This window comes from Amphiura filiformis, chromosome 10 (genome assembly GCF_039555335.1).
Source record: "Amphiura filiformis chromosome 10, Afil_fr2py, whole genome shotgun sequence".
In the NCBI taxonomy this organism is placed as follows: Eukaryota; Metazoa; Echinodermata; class Ophiuroidea; order Amphilepidida; family Amphiuridae; genus Amphiura; species Amphiura filiformis.
This window is the reverse complement of record NC_092637.1, coordinates 64,418,237-64,437,453: the sequence shown is the minus strand read 5'-3', so window position 1 is coordinate 64,437,453 and position 19,217 is coordinate 64,418,237. Positions and strand designations below refer to the sequence as shown.

General features: G+C 36.5%; 1 long non-coding RNA gene across 1 annotated transcript in view; it reads left to right on the top strand.

Annotated features, from left to right (window-relative positions):
* Positions 1-17,925, top strand: part of LOC140163167 (uncharacterized) — a 66,968-nt gene extending 49,043 nt beyond the window's left edge. The window contains exons 2-4 of the long non-coding RNA XR_011860413.1: positions 4,329-4,451; positions 14,561-14,683; positions 15,509-17,925. This is a non-coding gene — a long non-coding RNA (uncharacterized lncRNA). The remainder of the gene's footprint in view (positions 1-4,328; positions 4,452-14,560; positions 14,684-15,508) is intronic.
* Positions 17,926-19,217: the final 1,292 nt, after the last annotated feature.

Below are 19,217 nucleotides of genomic sequence, written 5' to 3'. Positions count from 1 at the left end.
ACCTTCAAAATGCCCCTTCTGCCACAAAAAGCATAGCAAAGTGATGCCACGTGGACACGTGCATTGACATTAGCAAATGTCTATGGGGGTTTCATATATTTTGGGGTCAAAGGTGATTAAAGGGTCATAACACGGCTGTGTTCGTGGTCTTAGACCACAGCTAAGTCTAGTTATTTTTGGAATCAGTGGTCAACTTCCTAAAAAAGTGAAATTGCTTTTTATCGCTAGTCGCTCTAAAGTTATAAAACAGGGCTCCAAACAAGCTGGGACTGGGTGAAAAATATGATACTTTTCGCAATTTTCGGCATTCAAGGGCCAGAGCAACATTTTGACCATGTTAAACTGTATTTATAATCCCATTAAGACTTTGTTTACTAAAAATATGAACAATCACGAATATAACATGACCGAAAAGCGACATGTGATCATTTCACCCCCCCACTCTTATATCATGCATAATATAAGGACGCGCAAATAGGCATGTGCCTAAAGTTGGGGGGGGGTATGGGTAGATAGAACATCAATTTGACACTCTAAAATGTTAAATTTCCCAGTTGTGTGTATTATTTTTGCAAGATCTAAAATTAAGAACCCCCATCATTTAATAGAATTGTTTGATAAATTTCTCTCTTGGGAATTGAATATTTGGTCATATAATAAAAATGCCGTCATTTTTCCATCATTAGGCCGTAATATAGTTTGCTTTGACTTTAAATGTCTATTAAGACCCAATTAAAGGTTCAGTGATTATTTTCAAAACGGTTATAATTGAGTTTTGATCTTATAATTACATTTTGCATCAAAATAATTCCAAAGATGTTTCATTTTTTCTGCACCGAGATAATCAAAAGTGACCACTTCTATGATATTGTGGCCAAAATAGCTCAATTTCAATAGCCCGGTCTTAAATTGTCAATTCGACGGGAACTTGTGTTTTGAAGCAAATTTCTCGTGCGTTTAAGAATGAAATCGCGTATTTGTAGACGGAAATAGAAAACAGATCTTTTTTTTTCTTTGCAAAGACATCAGTTTCAGACAAAATGTCAACTTTTGGCACTTAAAATCAGGTATTAATCATGTCCATAACCTATAAAAATGAGTCTTCGAAGGGCGCACACCACTAAATAATCGTCCCATTGAAATACACGGGAAAATACAAGAAAGTAAGTTTGTTTTTCTACCCCATGTAACAACATTTTTAATATTTTGATCGAATCAACGTCTTAAATAAAGATTAAACTTTTATTTAAATTTGATTTTTTGGGACAAGTTGAGACAAGCTTAAGGGGGTACTACACCCCTCAATAAATTTGTGTCTATTTTTGCATTTTCCTCAAAAACTAATAACACAGTGGTAACAAAAGTTATGTATATTATAGGGGCAAGGAATCCAATTACTACACTGGAATTTGAGTGACCCAAGACAAGGGGTTTGTTATTTATGATCAGAAATAAGGTACCGCTAGGATGTACCTCGTTTCCTATCATATATACTGAACCGCTTGTCTTGAGACACTGAAATTTCAGTGTAGTAATTGGATTCCTTGCCCCAATAATATACATAACTTTTGTTACCAGTGTGTAATTATTTTTGAGAAAAATGCAAAAATAGTCACAAATTTACCACATGGGTGTAGTACCCCCTTAAGAGATACAAACTCCTGAACAGCGCCATCCCGAATTTCAGCCGACACTCTCGCCTCCTTACCAGTTCCGGCCATGATATTGTTCCGAGGGCCTATTGCCCATGTACATTCGATTCGGAACATTTTCTGAACAGATTTGTGACTCCTCGTCACAACTGAGCCCGGAAGTCGCCAATCATCATTTTTGAGATATTCAACCAAAATATTCTGCTTTAAATTAGCTTTAAAATGATTATATCATGTCTATAGTACTTGACATTTAAGTAGTGAAAAATCAATAAAACAGTCAATAAATCCTTTGTTTCCTATTGTTTATTGTTAAGTTCGATGGAGCATATCTCAATAGTGGCACTGGCGACATCCGGGCTCAGTTGTGGCGAGGAGTCACATTTGTAATGTTGAGCTCCTATTCTATCGTTTTATCAAAACAACCAAGAGTCACTCAAATTTGGTTCCCTTGGGACGCCGATATATTTCGCATAGGCGCTATTTTTTACCGGAACTATGAAGGGTTACACCAAATGCGGAAGGATTTAGTGTAGTGCACTCTATAGGCAATGTCCAGTGTGGTCACGTCACACTTCCGGTGTGACGTGTCCAGAACATCCAGACGACGGTGGACTACATTATTCACTGTGGCAACAGCCAATATCGTAAACAAAACAGACAATATGACGGCAACACTGCCTGGACATTGGACGCCCAATGAAAAAAAAGGCACAAAATATATTTCTCAGTGAATGTATAAATTTTCACATAAAAATAAATATTTTTGGATTCAAAATTAATGTGAAGAAAAAAAAAATTATAGCCGGGAGTGAGCGGGACTCGATCTCGGGACCCTTTGCACCGCAGGCGACAACCGTTACCATTACACCACGCTAACCGTGATACACAATGGAGGAAATTTTAGGTATATATGATAAACATAGCGTGCGTTATTCATACAAAACATTCAAAAAACAGTACTTACAATGTGGTTCACTGGCGAACCTCAACGGATTTAGACTGATAAAATAGTGCTTAATAACATACGTACAGTTTTGGAATAATTTGAGACATTTTTGTGTTTACGTGTAAAACCAATGACGACGTCAAAATTCAGCCCCCCGAGAACATCTATACAATTTTGGAAGACGCGGATAAATTCTAGGACTGCCTGCCAATTTTAAGCTTCCTGTAATATCTATTGCACTTTAGGCTAATGAAAGTCGATTCCTTGTTTCCCGTTACCCTACTCCGCTCAAAACCAATTGCTGGCCAAATATTTCATTATTTTGAATAAAATGTTGATTTCTAACAAACTTTAACATACCAACAAATAATTGTGATTTTAAATATATCATAAATCTCTTTCTGTTGATTTTCAGGGATTTTCTTTGCAGTAGGAGTGTGCATATGGTTACGGTAATGAATTAATAATGAATGCCTACTCACTTCTCTGTCCCGCACTTTTTGATCTGCTCTGATCTCATCCCGTAAAAAACATTGTGAAACTTTTGATAATAGTTGTACAATCACCTTCATGTGGTTGTAAACTATATATCTGTAAACTACAAACTGTGATTTATCACATGGGTAGTTATCGGTTTACACCTGTAACAGATGCAATAATGAAATGGTATGAAATAATGAAAAATGAAATGGTCACCTACACAGTCATGAAAAATTGTGTAACGGGAAACAAGGAATTGACTTTCATTGGCCTAACATACTAGACTGCGGAACTCAGTCCTCAATGATAGTCATTTATCTTTTGGTCGTTAATATATGACTATCATTTGAGGACTGAGTTCTTATAATATATTTTCCGAGGAGCAATTTCAGACAATAACTGGGGATTAGTGGGGCAGAGGTTATCTATTGAATCCTTTCATGACCATTGAAGCATAGTCAAGTCTGCCAAGGACACTCGGCACAAATTGAAAGACCATGTCAACTCTCGACAAAAGAATGCATGCATGTCAAAGGTCATACGACACCAATTTGGTGTTTGTTATGCTCCTCGAAATAAGTACCTTACGGTCTAAAAAAGTCGCAAACTTCCAGGTATGCCAGGTGAATTCAAATTTGCCATCAAACTGCATCATTTTATATGTCAAATTAAAGCCAGTGAGTAAAGAAAGCCAAAACTGAAAACCTTGTTTTCATAGCACTTTCCGTAGCAAAGTTACATCTTGTCAAAGATTGACTTTCATCAAAAAGATTCAGCTAGCAAAATTCCCCAAAAGCATTTCGGTGGTGTTTCTACAGACTGCCTTACTAGCCTGTATCACGTTTCAGCGAAAGAACGTCTGTAGTACATACCTGTTTTTAATGACGTTGCAACAATGTTTCTATGGTCAGCAATAACACCTTGCATTCATACTTTTGAGTTTGTATGGAGCACGTTCGTACACATTATAAATAAGTGAAATCAGAATATCCTGAAAGGAATTTAGGTAACGAATTGAACGACACTGACCTCGCAGCAGCTAATGTTTTCATGTAAACATGGCGAATGAATGACGTCATTAGACATTTTTAGCCTACGTTTCGTATCCTACTATCGGATTGTTGAAACAAGAAAACCTCATTCCCCGGCCTCATTACTCTGGGTAAAGATAATAATAGATAGAGACACATGTGGATATTTTTGTCTGATACATTCATGATTGCAATAAAGTTTTATTTCTATTTCAGATATTTTGATCTACTGTCTATACCAAGCACCAGTTGGATAAATGCAGCTAGGAACCGGCAGATAAGGAATTGTCAATACTTGAGGACATACATTGTATATTGCTGGGCTATTGTGGATTTGAGGTATACACTAGTTTTGAATTGACACATTGACAGTGCTCAAGAACAATGAAAGTGAAACTAATAAAATTGTTCCGTTGTAAATTTTGTACAATCAACATTCATTCTATGAACAGATTGAAAACCCATGTTGGAAGACATGTGATGAAATATGTACGTGTTTATAGAAACAACAAATATGTGGATCGTCAGAGAAACAGGGCAGAAGGTGGTGTTCGTCAAAGACATTCGAAAACCCAGAATATGCCTGCGTACCAATGTGAAAACTGTTTGAAAAGTGTTGAAAATATTGATGCACTTTCAAGCCACATCAAATCATGCACAGCGAGCCATGTGTATGTATATCAGTGTACTTTTTGTTTCACATATGTTGGTTGCAGCAGTGCTCTAATAAAGCATCTGCTTAAAATGCATAAATGTAGTAATATTGCTATAGGTAATATGGTAGGCACCATCAATAGGGTACTTTGTAAGTGTGAGGTGTGTCATAAAAGTTTTACAACTTCGGTAAGTTTGAACAAGCACATACAAGATAACAGTAAAGATAAACCCTATCAGTGCAAGACTTGCCCAGAATCGTTTGCACAAGACTGTGGTCTCAAAACTCATATCATTAGAATTCACGGTGACAAAAAAAATCTATCAGTGTGAGTTTTGTCATAAATGCTTTTCAAGCAGAGGTAATCTTAGCAAACATATTAACATTCACACTAAACAGAAACGCTATCAGTGTGAGTATTGTCAGAAACATTTCACACAATCTAATAGTGTTAAAAATCACCTCAGAACTCACACCAAAGAGAAACCCCATCAGTGTGATTATTGTCAGAAATGCTTTGCATGGAAAAGCGTTCTTAAAACACACATTAGAACTCACACTGAAGAGAAACCGTATCAGTGTGAGTATTGTCAGAAATGCTTTGCGATATCTAGTAACTTAAATTCCCATATCAGAATTCATACCAAAGAGAAACCCCATCAGTGCGAGTATTGTCAGAAATGTTTTGGCCACTCTAGTAGTCTTCAAGTTCACATCAGAACTCACACCAAAGAGAAACCCTACAAGTGTGAGTATTGTCAGAAATGCTTTGCACAATCTTTTAGTCTTAAAAGTCACATCAGAACTCATACAAAAGAGAAACCCCATCAGTGCAAGTATTGTCAGAAATGTTTTGCATATAGTAGCATACTTAAAGAACACATCAGAATTCATACCAAAGAGAAACCCTATCAGTGTACGTATTGTCAGAAATGCTTTAGGCACTCTAGTAGTCTTAAAGGTCACGTCAGAACTCACACCAAAGAGACACCCTATCAGTGTGAGTATTGCAAGAAAGGTTTTACACGCAATACTAGTCTCAACAAACACATCAGAACTCAACACTAAAGAAAAACCAGTATGAATATTGTCAGAAATGCTGTGCACAATTTAAAAGTCACATGAGAAACCATAGGCCATATAGGCTGATCAGGCTAGCTAAACCAGGAATTTTCCTGGCTAAACACACATAGAGGTGATAATAATCCTGTTGTGAATGATTGCCCAACCACAAATCCACAAGCATCCCCCTGGAGGCACTTGCCAATTACAGTTCCCATTTGACATACAAGGCAATAGGTAACTGTTCAGAACATTTGATTTATCATAACAATGTACCAGAGATTACTACGGAGGGCAAATATCAATTGTGAGTAATTAGTAGTTTTGGGCCAAAACTTTTAAAATAGACTGATCAGACTATACCTATCACTTGTTGGGCCATTGTATTGTATTATCATGGGAATTGACCCCATGGTACCTTAGGCCAAAATAAGGGCTATCATTTTCACGGAAGGGGGATCCCAAATATTCATAAAGTTAGGCGTCACTACAATTGCGACCTCCCCCCCCCATTTCGGCAACAAAAATATATATCTGTGGTCATCTTGTGACTCCCTACACTTTGGTCATGAATCAAGAATTTTATGACCCCCTATTTTTCTAACCAAATATTTATGACCCCCCCATATTTGGGACCCCCTGTATATTAGTGACCCCCTCGCTCCGAGGACATATTATCATAATTTTTTTAATTATGATAATATGTTGAACTTTGCTCTGTTGACCTACAAAGACAACAAATTTAGCTGATTCCATTTAGGTGCAAGTTGGGACATGTATGCAAAAAATATGCAAAAAAATCAGGTTTGAAAAAAATTAACCAATTTCATATTATAAGATTGTACATTAAGGCTTTAAAGGAGTATTTTGTGATCCTAGATCAGTAGATATCGACGAAAAAAGCTTATTCCCAAAATTTCAGTTGATACCAATTTTGTGTTTGCGAGTTATGCATGATTATGTGCATTACACTGCTCCATAGACAATGTGTTGTAATTTCGAAATTAAAATTTCACGATATCTTTGCTAAACGAATTAATCTGCAAGAAATTGTTTGTACATTAACATAATGTAGCCAGGTTTCCAGTGATATAAAAATCTCAACTTTTTTTGAGAAAATGGGGGGATGATGCTATGGATTACGAAATGCCCTTTTAAGTATACTGTGTCAATTAAAGTGGCAGAAACATTAATGAGGGGATGGCAAATTTTGTTCCGGTTTCACTGGTACTTTGAAAGAAGCTTGCGAAAATCTTTAATTTCAAACCATTTTGGACCAAAAAATGGATGCATACGGCAGTTATTTGATTTTAATGGGGTCAAACCCCACCTAAAAGTTTAGGGGGTCCTGACCCCCGCTTTTGCTGCCTATGATTAAACCCATAATGCGCAAGCTTTTATAATGAGTTTGGTCAATTTTTTTTTTCAAACCTGATTTTTTGGCATATTTACACATCTTTTTTGGGATACCGCCCTGTAGAATTACATCCACCTCAATTTGCATAGACATGACTGTTTTTGAGGCGGTTTATTATTATATTTAAGTTCATTTAAAAATGCATTATGCAGTTATGCTTCACATTATTTTGTACAGGACAACACTGTAGTAATAAACTAAGAAAAAATTGAATACAATCGTGTCATACTAGTATTTATGATTCTTTGTCTGTATGGATTAGATGGAACAAGGCCGTGCAGGAAAAACCTATATGACGTCATCGGCCCCTGAACATGGTTAAAGCAAAACCTCATATTATGTATAACCTCTTTGCAGTTTTGTTTTAGACATGGTTTGCATAATTTAAATTGTTCAAATTTTCTTAGATTCAAAAACCATGAAGTGTTTGGCTGGCAATATGGTGCAAAAATCATCAAAATCTGTTCTTACGTCATCCCGTCACTGATCATTGCCAAGTTTCCTGAAAATTCAACATTCTCTACTAACTTGATCCCGAGGACATTGGAAAAATGTCCCTTTTTTTTCAAATTTTCATGAAATTCCTGTGATTTCCAAACGTAGCCTACAGTACGTCGTATCATAACACCCATGCATCTATACAAAATCACTCTCATATGGCAGGATTTTAAATAGGTGCAGGGGTGTTGATACGTATGTTTGGAAATGGCAAGCTCTCTATAAAGCCCGAATTAAAAAGACTACCCTCCCCCCATGTAAAATTAGCATTGTTAGTTGTTTTTGGTCTTTTACAACAGTGCTCGAAGGAAAGAGCCCCCCCCCCCTTTTTTTAAATTTTTTAATGTGAGATTCTGAGGGGTAAATCCTTCTAGAGTACCACAAAAAGTCTTGGAAGATCCGTATTATGTTCTCTAAGGCCCTTCGCACTTGATTATTAGTTTCCTGTTAAAGATTTTGAAAAAGGGACGAGGTGACTTTTAATTATTAATTATCTTTTATTTTCTTTATTTGGTTTGAACTATTACAAGCAACTATTGACTGTTTTGACTAGAGTGGACATTTTAAATTATTGCACAACAATATTTGATTTTATAAATAAGTGAAGGTAGAGTTGAAATTTTTGTTTATTGATCAAAATTGCATGTTTTTGAACCATTTTACCTCAAATTGCAAAAATATTAAAATTTGACTTTTATTGTCAGTTAGGACTACCTAAAGGATTAGGATTTAGCTATGTTTCATTTGGCAAAACAGGATAATATTAGTTCTGTATTTTTTTGGAATGGGGAGTAGAGTACCACAAAAAGTCTTGGAAGTGATTCATAATCATTATGTTCTCTAACAAACCTATTTATGCCTACAGTTTCCCAAAATATTCCAAAGTCTAATAATATATTTTTGAAAAATCACAAAAAAAATATGACAAATCCCAGAAATTGAAGAGGGAGTGGACGAGAAGCAAAACATCAATTTTATATGGCCTTAGAACTTTTTGTAGCCAATCACAATCCATCTTTAGTTCGCGAATGATTGACACCAGGCACTAATAGCCTACGGGTTGTGTGTAAGCTGAAACGATTGAGATTTTATATTTATGATTATTGTAACAAATCAAGATGAAATTGGTAAGTTTATGACGCTACTAAAATATATATTAACAGTGCAAGAAAAAACATTATCTATGAATAGCTACGATTCTCCAAATTTTGGCTGTAAACTGGGAGTAAAACCCGGTCAAAACAAAGTCGTGCAAGTTGTATCAAAATTCGTCACCCTGTTCGCTGTTTCCCTTGCATTAGCCTAGCTCGAGATACTCTAGCTAAAATAAAGGTTTACATTTACTATCTTACATTATCTTGCTGTATTTCAGCTAGAGCTCCAAACGACAAGCTTCCGGGTTTTTTTTTAGAACAATAGACGAAGAAGAAGCCCGCCTACTCACGTGACTATCAATAAACATAAGCTTAATCGCATGGTCTTTGCGCCCTATATGACTTTAATTCAGCATTTTCATATTTAAATACAAACTTGTCCTGTTCCTATGCACTTACAGTAACTCCTGGCATCACCAAATCAGCAATCGTTGCACTCTTACCCCTGCAAGTGCAATTTGTCGATCTTTTTCACCTCCATGTGCGAATTCGCCATCTTCGAATTCGATGACATCAATATTTTGAAAATGGCGATTAAAAGCTAGTGATGCTGGTTTCATACTACCCTACCGCTTGCCGCTGAGCGGCGTGGCGCACGCGCATTGCAGACAAATGGACGTGCAATGTAAAGGCTTTTCATTGGTTGAAACGCCCTGCCACTTGCCGCAGTGGCAAGCGGCAGGAAAGTATGACGGGCGCTTAAATTTCAATATTGCGGAGTTTGCACACTTCACTGGTAAAAATGTAATAGCCGATATGAGGGGTGTGTAGAGCGATCTTGTGTTTTGATGTGCAGGTCAGGCGGTGGTGGGCAGGCCTGAGTATTGGCGATTTATATTGCACCCATGAAATAGGATATCCATACCCCTCTTATAAAATGCTACAACCCAGCTGACCTTTGACATCTTTAGCCGTCTTCATCGATAAACAGGAAGGAGTATTTCATCTCACAAACTACACGAAATTCTGCAAGCATCATTGGAAATGATGCCACAATTTTCATCTGAATCATCTTAGAAACGAAGTAAGCTAACACTGTTGGTAACCCACGCTTTAGAAAGGGTGGGTTTGAGAGGTCCACAAAATGCTTAAAAGGGTGGGTTTGAAAAATTTCTGGTTAAAATGTGTGTCCAAATATAAAGGGTGGTCACAGATAAAAGGGTGGGTTTAGAAGTCAACAATTGCAATCTCAAAGCTTACTGTAATTTCCGATTGAATGACACTAAATGAAACGCATTAAAATGAATGAAAATAAAATGAAATCCCATTATGTGGTGTTTGGTCATCTAAAACTTCAATATATAATTCTCTTTGGATGCAAATCTGCACCTCCTGGACCACCATAACCATTTATCTATGATTCAAGTAAGTAGTAACCACGCTTAGAAAGGGTGGGTTTCGGAGTTTTGGTATAAAGAGTATAAAATAAAAAGGGTGGGTTTGAAATAAAAAGGGTGGGTTTGTATCACCACTGCCAACTATGGCTAAACGTGATCTGTACTTTTGTAACGTTCCGATCGCTTTTGATCACCTGTTATCGGGAAATTTCTGCACACACGTGAGTTATTGATATCTGCCAATCATTGATGTTTATGTGTTACGTGCACAATGGTGTTATAACATACTGTAAATTAGCATGGACACAAATGAAATTACAGTGCAATACAATGCAATTAAATTGCGCAGCAGATCTATAGAAATAACGTTGCCCGGTTTTATGCAGAATTAGACCCTGTCTGCATTAGCCCGAGGTACTCACACTGCACACCTCTGGCTGTCTGGCACTACGAAATAAGTACAATTTCAACTAACTTCTCCGCGTTCTATGGTGAGGAAGGAACCACTAGGGCCATGAAGGTTCGGGCTACCCCGGGGGGGGGGGGGCTACCCTTGCATGCCTTGGCACCGTCCGAGTTGCTGATGACTGTGTGATGTACAAACCATCAGCAAAGACTCTGACGCTGTCCTTCTCCAATCTGACCTTGACATACTTAGTTAGACCGGGGGCACTCCAACTTTGGAGGTGACGCGTATGTAGGGCTGTTAAGGCAGCTGTGTACTCTAGACATTGTTTCTTTCATAAAATTGAGTTTTTTGATATGTTTGTACTTTGTTATGTTTTTATAAATACAAGGAATGAAAATCCAGATTTGTAAACTCCAACTGCAATATTTTAAAGATTTTATTTCACTATTCCACTCGTGTTTGAAATTGAAAAGGAAAGAAAATCTTTGTTGTACCAGCAGGGTACACGCGCGCAACAACGCATCGCGTTGCATATCCTGCAATTTGTTAACGCACAAATACGCTACGCATATGCGACGCTTATCTACATGCGTGGCGCATCTTATGGAAACACCACGGAAGCACAAAAACCTAGTGGTCAAATGGCTCCGTTTTAGCTGATAAAATGTGGGTTTTTTCAAGTTCATTTCCCCAATTTAAATATCAAGTTATGAATGGATTTCGCACAAACTTCTCAATGGGCCGTGGATTTACCTGATGTTTATGTAATGTAAGGTAGAAAAATAAAAATTGCTGCATTCTTCTGCGAGATTCGATGAAAGTACAAAATGTGACCACTTTAAACTTCAACGGCCATTATTTCAATGTTCATTTTTGTTATGATGTACCTAACAAATATTGCCAAAAACTCACTTTTTGTGATTTTCTTCATAATTGTTGTTTTTACCCTAAATCTGTATTTATATTAAGATTTATTGATGTCTTGCCTTCATAAAAATGTATACTTTTATATGTCTTATGCGAATAATTACAAAGTTATTGCACTTTTACTACATGCATGTCTGAGAGTACAGCCTCCTTAAGACCCCCTTTTTCAGCATCGTTGTCACCCAAAGACCCCATATTTTTTTACGAACACATGCTCTGTCACCCGAAGACCCCCTATTTTTTCATTTGATCTGTCACCCAAAGACCCTTACAAGTTCAATTTGAACAGAAACTTTCATTTATCACTGATTTTGTTACTTATTTTGAAAAAACAAAGAAATTTGAAGATGATTTTTCATCATCTTGAAAAGGGAAGCCCAATTTTTGGCTCCAATTTTGTTTTGCTTTTGGAACCTTTATATTCATTAGTTGATTACAAAGTGATTTACAACCTTTTTTATCCTGGAGGATCAGACTTAAATGAAAAGGAATAAAAGGTTTTGGGATTGGGTACATTTGAATATTTGCCCGGAATATATGCTTAAATTTGCTTTTAATTGCACAAAGTACACCATTATATTCTAAAAGATTCATTTTCAAATCATACATAGCTTCAATTTCATTCAAGAAAAGAAAATGATTACTATCAGCATGAACCAGATCCGAAATGAAACAAATATATGTGTGCCATTTCTTGTACATGTAATTAATTTCTTTTCCACCAATTTTGAATAGCTTGTTGTCCCACAAACATGATTTTAAAATGTCATCAAGTTTTTGAGGAGTATGTTTCTTTTTTATATGGGACCACGATAAAAGAACCTCTTTCCAGAAAATATTTTGTATCCTTTTCGCTACTGTTAAAGTATGATTTGCTCCTTTTTCAAGAACATCAGTCCTTTTTCATAAATATTTCCATTTGCAATTCTTCTGATCAAAGTACTTTTAAAAGGGCATTTCGTGATCCACAGCCTCATCCCCCCACTTTTCTCAAAAAAAGTTGAGATTTTTATATCACTGGAAACCTCTGGCTACATGTTTATGTACAAAATATTTCTTGCAAATTAATTCGTTTAGCAAAGATACCGTGAAATTTGAATTTCGTTCTGGTGCACCAGAACGAAATTACAACACATTGTCAATGGAGCAGTGTAATACACATAATCATGCATAACTCATGCGAACGCATAAAATCGGAATCAACTGAAATTTTGGGAATAGGTTTTTTCGTGGATATCTAATGAAAAATTACATAATAGAGGATGCTAGGATCACAAAATACTCCTTTAAGTGCTTCAAAAAACAAATCTACTTTTACCAATCTTAAACCACCATCAGATTCAGAGTAATCATTTGACAATTGATCTCTACTTTAATATTTTATCTCTCTTTCCCCTCCAAATAAAATCATAAAATTGCTTTTGCAGGGCCTTAATAAATTCTTTAGATGGATTTGGAATAGAATAGAACGAACAAGGTGGTTAAACTTTGGCATCAAAATAGATTTAACAAGTTATTCTTCCCAATACAGTTATATTTCTTTGAGACCAGTGTTTTATTAAACCTGTCACAGACTCCATAATTTTTTCGTAATCAGGCATGTCCATTAAATTTGTTGAAAAATCAACACCCAGAACACAAAAATTGGTTTGGAGTAAAAAAGTTTAGTTTTTAATATGAGTTAGCTTTTCATCAAGAAGAGACATGAACTTAGGGAAGGTGTTTAATTTCTTTTTTAGTAAAAAAATGTTGTAAAAAAAGCATGTGAAAAAAGGAATTTCATCACTTTTAAACTAGAAATTGCACATAATGGTCAAAATGGTGTACTGTATATAATTCATGTTCTTAAAACAAATATTTTGAAAAAATGAGAAAACCTTCCCAAGACATTGATGTGCTCTGAAGGAAAGTGCAAAAAGTTAACCGTTTGCTTGCACATTTGTCGAGTTATCTTGTCACAAAAATCTTGTAATATTGTCAAAAGTGAACTCTGAGAAATCGGCGTTAAGTGGCCCAGAATGCAATACCGTAAAACCTCGTCTACAAGCATATAGAGTGTTTCTGATGAAAGCTAAATTAATCCATGCGCCATTATGTAGTTTGAGCAAATAAATTACAGGTCCAAGCATATGCAAACAAGTATTATTGTAAGACCAATGTATTGTTTTGGCATATTTACGCATGTATCGTACTAATTTAGTCTTCGTCAAAAACACTATATGTGACGCGGCAGCACAAATGAGCCGTAAATTCCCTAAATTGTATTCTGAGTTACGGTGTAAAATGTGTACGAAGGTCATATTCATCGGTAACTTAAGCTGGCCTGACATCCGCCTCATTTTGATAGTCTAAAACTAATCAATAATCCTATTGTTGAAGTGGATAATAAGCTTCTACCTTAGATAGCTATAGAACTTTTAATAGCTCGGATCTTTGTTTGCTTTCGCTAAATCCTGCTCAAGTGGTGGGTTACCAGGCATTGTGTTTTGTACAGGTATGCATAACCAACAATTATCAATGAGAGAACTTTCTTAAACCTCGTTGACTTGGGGATGATTTGAAATGACCGCCCATATGACTGTTTGATATTTATTGCCAGCAATGTGGAAAAAGAGACACATGTAAAAATGTAAAAAGCTATAATTTTGTTGAAGGAGCAAAGTTTAACAAACCATAACCCCGCTTCTGGATATCGTTTGAAGTCAAATGATATACCATTTTTAAGTTTATGATGTTTATTTTTAAACACAAAATAAAACAAAATTGACTGGGGAGGAATTTACGGCTCATTCGCCGTGGACGGTCACATATGCTTGTAGAGGAGGTTTTACGGTAGTCTTTTTGCAGCTGACTTTAGAAATAGCAATGATAATCAATAGTAATTGGCCAATCAAATTACAAGTATCTTTGTATGAGTTATGTTTAAACATGTAGATATGTTTGTCAGATAAAAACGATGATTGCAATATTATTATTTTTTATGTTTCAGATATTTGATCTGCTGCAAACCAGTTTTAGTTGGATAAATGCAGCTCTAGGTACCAGTGCAGAGGAATCACCTTAACGTTGAGGACAAATATATAACTATTTTGTCTTCTATGGTGGATATGAGGTACAGTTTGTATTTTGGATTAGTACAATGTATGTTCTATTGATCGTCCAGTGCTATTGAGGCCCTAGCTACTAAGATAAGTTTAAGTGACCGCTTATGGGTTCGGATTTCAACAAGCCTAATCATGAAGCTCCTGTGGCTGAGTGGTTAAGGCACAGGTCTCTTACAGCTGGGTTCGATTCCCAAGCGGGATCACTTTTTCTACTTGTCTCCTTTATTACTTGCGACAACGAACCTGGTGAAAAATTAAGATCTTTCCCACTGTCAAAATTGCGATTTCGTATATATTGGAGAAACTGGAATGCTACTGGACACTCCAATAAAAGAACACTGTGCAGAAGAGGAAAAGATCTCCAGCAAAATCCAGACCAGCACCTCCAAACTAACATCAGTTTCCGACAAACATAACGTAAATCGGCTCAGTGACTGACCACATAGCTACAACAAATCATATATACGTCCATCATTGGTACAGGCAGAATCTAAATACAATTAAAATAAACTCCTCAACAAAAGTTTGGAAAGTTTTTTCAAGCATCTGTATCTCAGATTATTTGTGACATTCATATCGTGTTGCATATCAATGGATAGCTACAATACTCCCCTTTACAATGACACCCCATTTGAAACAAAAACATTTTTCAAGGCTGAGTACACGCCTTGTGAATGTATCCAGTGATATGAACACGATATGAATGTCACAAATAATTGGAGAATCGATACAGATGCTTGAAAAAACTTTCCAAACTTTTGTTGAGGAGTTTACATGGATATTGTTGTCTGATAATTTACAATGATTGCAATAAAGTTTTATTTCTGTTTCAGATATTTTGATGATCTGCTGTCTATAAAGACAAGTTAACCATGCAAGTCCAGGTGGATAAATGCAGCTAGGACTAGGAACCAGAACAAAGGAATTGTCTTTACTTGAGGACATATATTGCTGTAACTAATGTGCTTTATGGTGGATTTGAGGTATACACTGTAGTTTTCAATTGACATCTTCCATTTTTCGTCAAGCACTATTTTGAGCATGTATAGACAGTGTTCAAGAAAAATGAAAGAGAGACCGTTTGGGGCGTTTTGTTGTAAATTTTGTGCAATCAATTTTCATTCTCTGAACAGATTGAAAACCCATGTTGGAAGACATATGATGAAATATGTACATGCTTGTAGAAACAAAACATATGTGGATCATCAGAGAAACGTGGCAGCAGATGGTGTTCTTCTAAGACAATTGAAAACCCAGAAGATGCCTTCATACCAATGTCAAAACTGTTTGAAATGTTTTGAAAACATTAACGACCTTCTAAGCCACATCAAATCATGCACAAAAAAGCATGTATATGTATATCAGTGTACATTTTGTTTCAAATATATTGATTGCAGTAGTGCTCTTATAGAACATCTGCGTAAAATACATCAATGTAGTAATATTGCTATAGGTAATGTGTTAAGCACCATCAATAGGGTACTTTGTAAGTGTGAGTTCTGTCAACAATGTTTTGAAACCTCTGTAAGTTTAAACAAGCACATACAAGATAACAGTCAAGATAACCCCTATCCGTGTGAGACTTGCCCAGAATCGTTTGCACAAATCTGTGGTCTCAAAACTCACATCAATAGAATTCACGGTGACAACAAACTGTATCAGTGTGAGTTATGTCATAAATGTTTCGCAAAAAGAAGTAATCTCAGCCGACATATTGTCATGCACACTGAAGACAAACCCTTTCAGTGCGAGTATTTTCAGAAATGTTTTGCAAGTAGTAGTCAACCGAAAGATCACACCAAAGAGGAACACTATCAGTGTATGTATTGTCAGAAATATTTTGCACACTCTAGTAGCTTTAAATGTCACATCAGAACTAACTGTTTTAGTTTGACTAAAGAGAAACCCTATCAGTGCGAGTATTGTCAGAAATGCTTTACATGGAAAAGTAATCTCAAAGAACACATCAATACTCACACTGAAGAGAAACCCTATCAGTGTGAGTATTGTAAGAAATGTTTTGCACGTGTTAGCCATCTGAAAGCACACATTAGAACTCACACCAAAGAGAAACCCTATCAGTGTGCATATTGTCAGGAATGTTTTGCACATGGTAGCCATCTGAAAAGACACATTAGAACTCACTCTAAAGAAAACCCCATTTTGGCGATCTGGTTACCTTCAATGTCACATCAGAACTCGCACTAAGCCAAAAGCGCTAGCACCCTAAAAGCAACACATTTTCTTTACTAATTCTTTTTGCCGCCCCTTCTTTTTCCTACGCCCCTTCTCCTGCCGCCCCTTCTTCCGCCGCCCCTTCATTTTGGCTGCCCCCTGCTTTTACCCCGGGGGTGTTTGCTTTGTCAGAAATATTTTACATAGTAGTTCTCACAACATACATGTCTCAACATACATGCCAACTCAACCAAGAAGAAGTCAACACCAATGGTAAAGGTTGCATTAGAACTCACACAAGAGAAACCCTATCAGTGCGAGTATTGTCAGAAATATTTACAAAATCTAGTAGTGTTAAAGGTTGCATCAGAACTCGCACTAAAGAGGAACCAGTATGAATATTGTCAGAAATGCTTGACACAATCTAGTAGTCTTGTGACCTGTGTAAATTTTGACCAACATACTTGGTGTTATGGTTCATTTTGGTAAAATGTGCCATTTTGGTTTTGTCAGCCACGTTTAGTAAATTCAGGCCAATTTACAAGGAAGATTACAAATTCCAAATTGATGCCTTAGTGATTAATGATTACAAATTCCAATGTTTGCTTTGTTAATTATTATGCGAGGGGGGGCACATGTATTCCGAGGTGCATATCATGCTCATGCTTGGGACTTTCTTTAAGAGTAGATCCTAAATGAGTATGTTCCTGGGTCTTCAAGTATTTTTGTGGCATTTTTTATATTACTACCCAAAATAGTGTTATTTTCCAATATTTTATTTCAAGGTCCTAGCTGTCAAACACACCCTTTTCCTGATTGTTGACACCTGAAACGATGTATGCATGTACATCACTGGCTCATGAAAAAGTTCCCTATAACACATTTTGTTGCAGTCACAACATGCATCTCAGAATCTGCCGAAAAATGTAGAATCCATGATAATATGCTGACATGAAGATAGAACTCTATTTTGTAAGGTAATTATTATCTGTTTAGCATACTGTGTCAATTAATGTGAGGCAGAAACATTGAAATGTAAGGAGGCACGGGACGGCATATTTTGTTATGGTTTTACCGGGGGCACTCAATTATATTGACATACGTCATGTGTCCATGAAAAGAACCCGGTATTTTTGGCAAATCCTTTTTTTTAGTAGCCTATACTGAATGACCCCTTTCTTGAACACTTATTCCTCAAAATTATGCATTTTGAGCAAAATAAATGAGTTTTGTCTATTTTGTACTGTAAAATTGGGTAAAAAGCTATTTTTGATTGTCAGTGATGTGAAATTTTGGGCACTCCCATACAAAATCACCCCATTTTTGACATTGCCAACACCGAATGATCCCCTTTGTTCTGAAAATTGCTACACCGATAGACCCCTAGTTTCGTACGCTGGTGGGCACAGGGTCAATTCAATTTCCAACCATTTTTTTAAGCCCCAAATGGTTTTGCAATTTTTAATACCCTATTTCTTGGGCCAAAAAAAATGGATCCATAGGGCAATTATTGCTTTATTTTGATTTCAGCGGGGTCAAACCCCCACCTAAAAGGGGGGTCGTGACCCTTGCAGCCTTGCTTTCGCTGCCTATGATTAAACCCATAATGCACAATCTTTAAATAGACATGACTGTTTTTGAGGAGATTTATAAATATATTTAAGTTCATTAAAAAAATGCATTATGCAGTTATGCTTCACATGTACAGGACAACACTGTAGTAATAAACTAAGAAAAAATTGAATACAATCGTGTCATACTACATTTATGATTTTTTGTCTGTATGGATTGGATGGAACAAGGCCGACGCATAATGATAATAGTGTCGTTGTGAAGGAAAACCCTATATGACGTCATTGGCCCCTGAACATGGTTAAAGCAAAACCTCGCACAGTGTCATCGCCGCGATATCTTCATGGCAGAAATCGCCATGGTAGGTTGAATGCACAGCCACGCATGGTCATTTTGTTCCGACCTGTTTAATAGTTTTGAGATGCATAATGAGCCGAGGGACATCCGACTAAGGCTACTGACAATAGCCTGGTAATTGACCTCTCTGTGTGTGAGCGAGCATGTATATGCCATGAGGTCATCTGCTTTTAGACTGCTAATTCAACATTCTCCCTTTTTTTTCAAATTTTCATGAAATTGCTGTGATTTCCAAACGTACATCGTATCATAACACCTGTGCGTAGCCAGGGGGGTATACTACCCCCTTGACAAAAAATGAAAGAAAAAAGTGCCCCTCTGACCAAAGAGGTTGCTGACGCAATACAGCCATACGCAAACTAGTCTTTTAATTCGGTCTGCAATTATATTAAAATCTTTTCTAACTTGACTTCAAATCCCCTCACATGACCTTGTGAC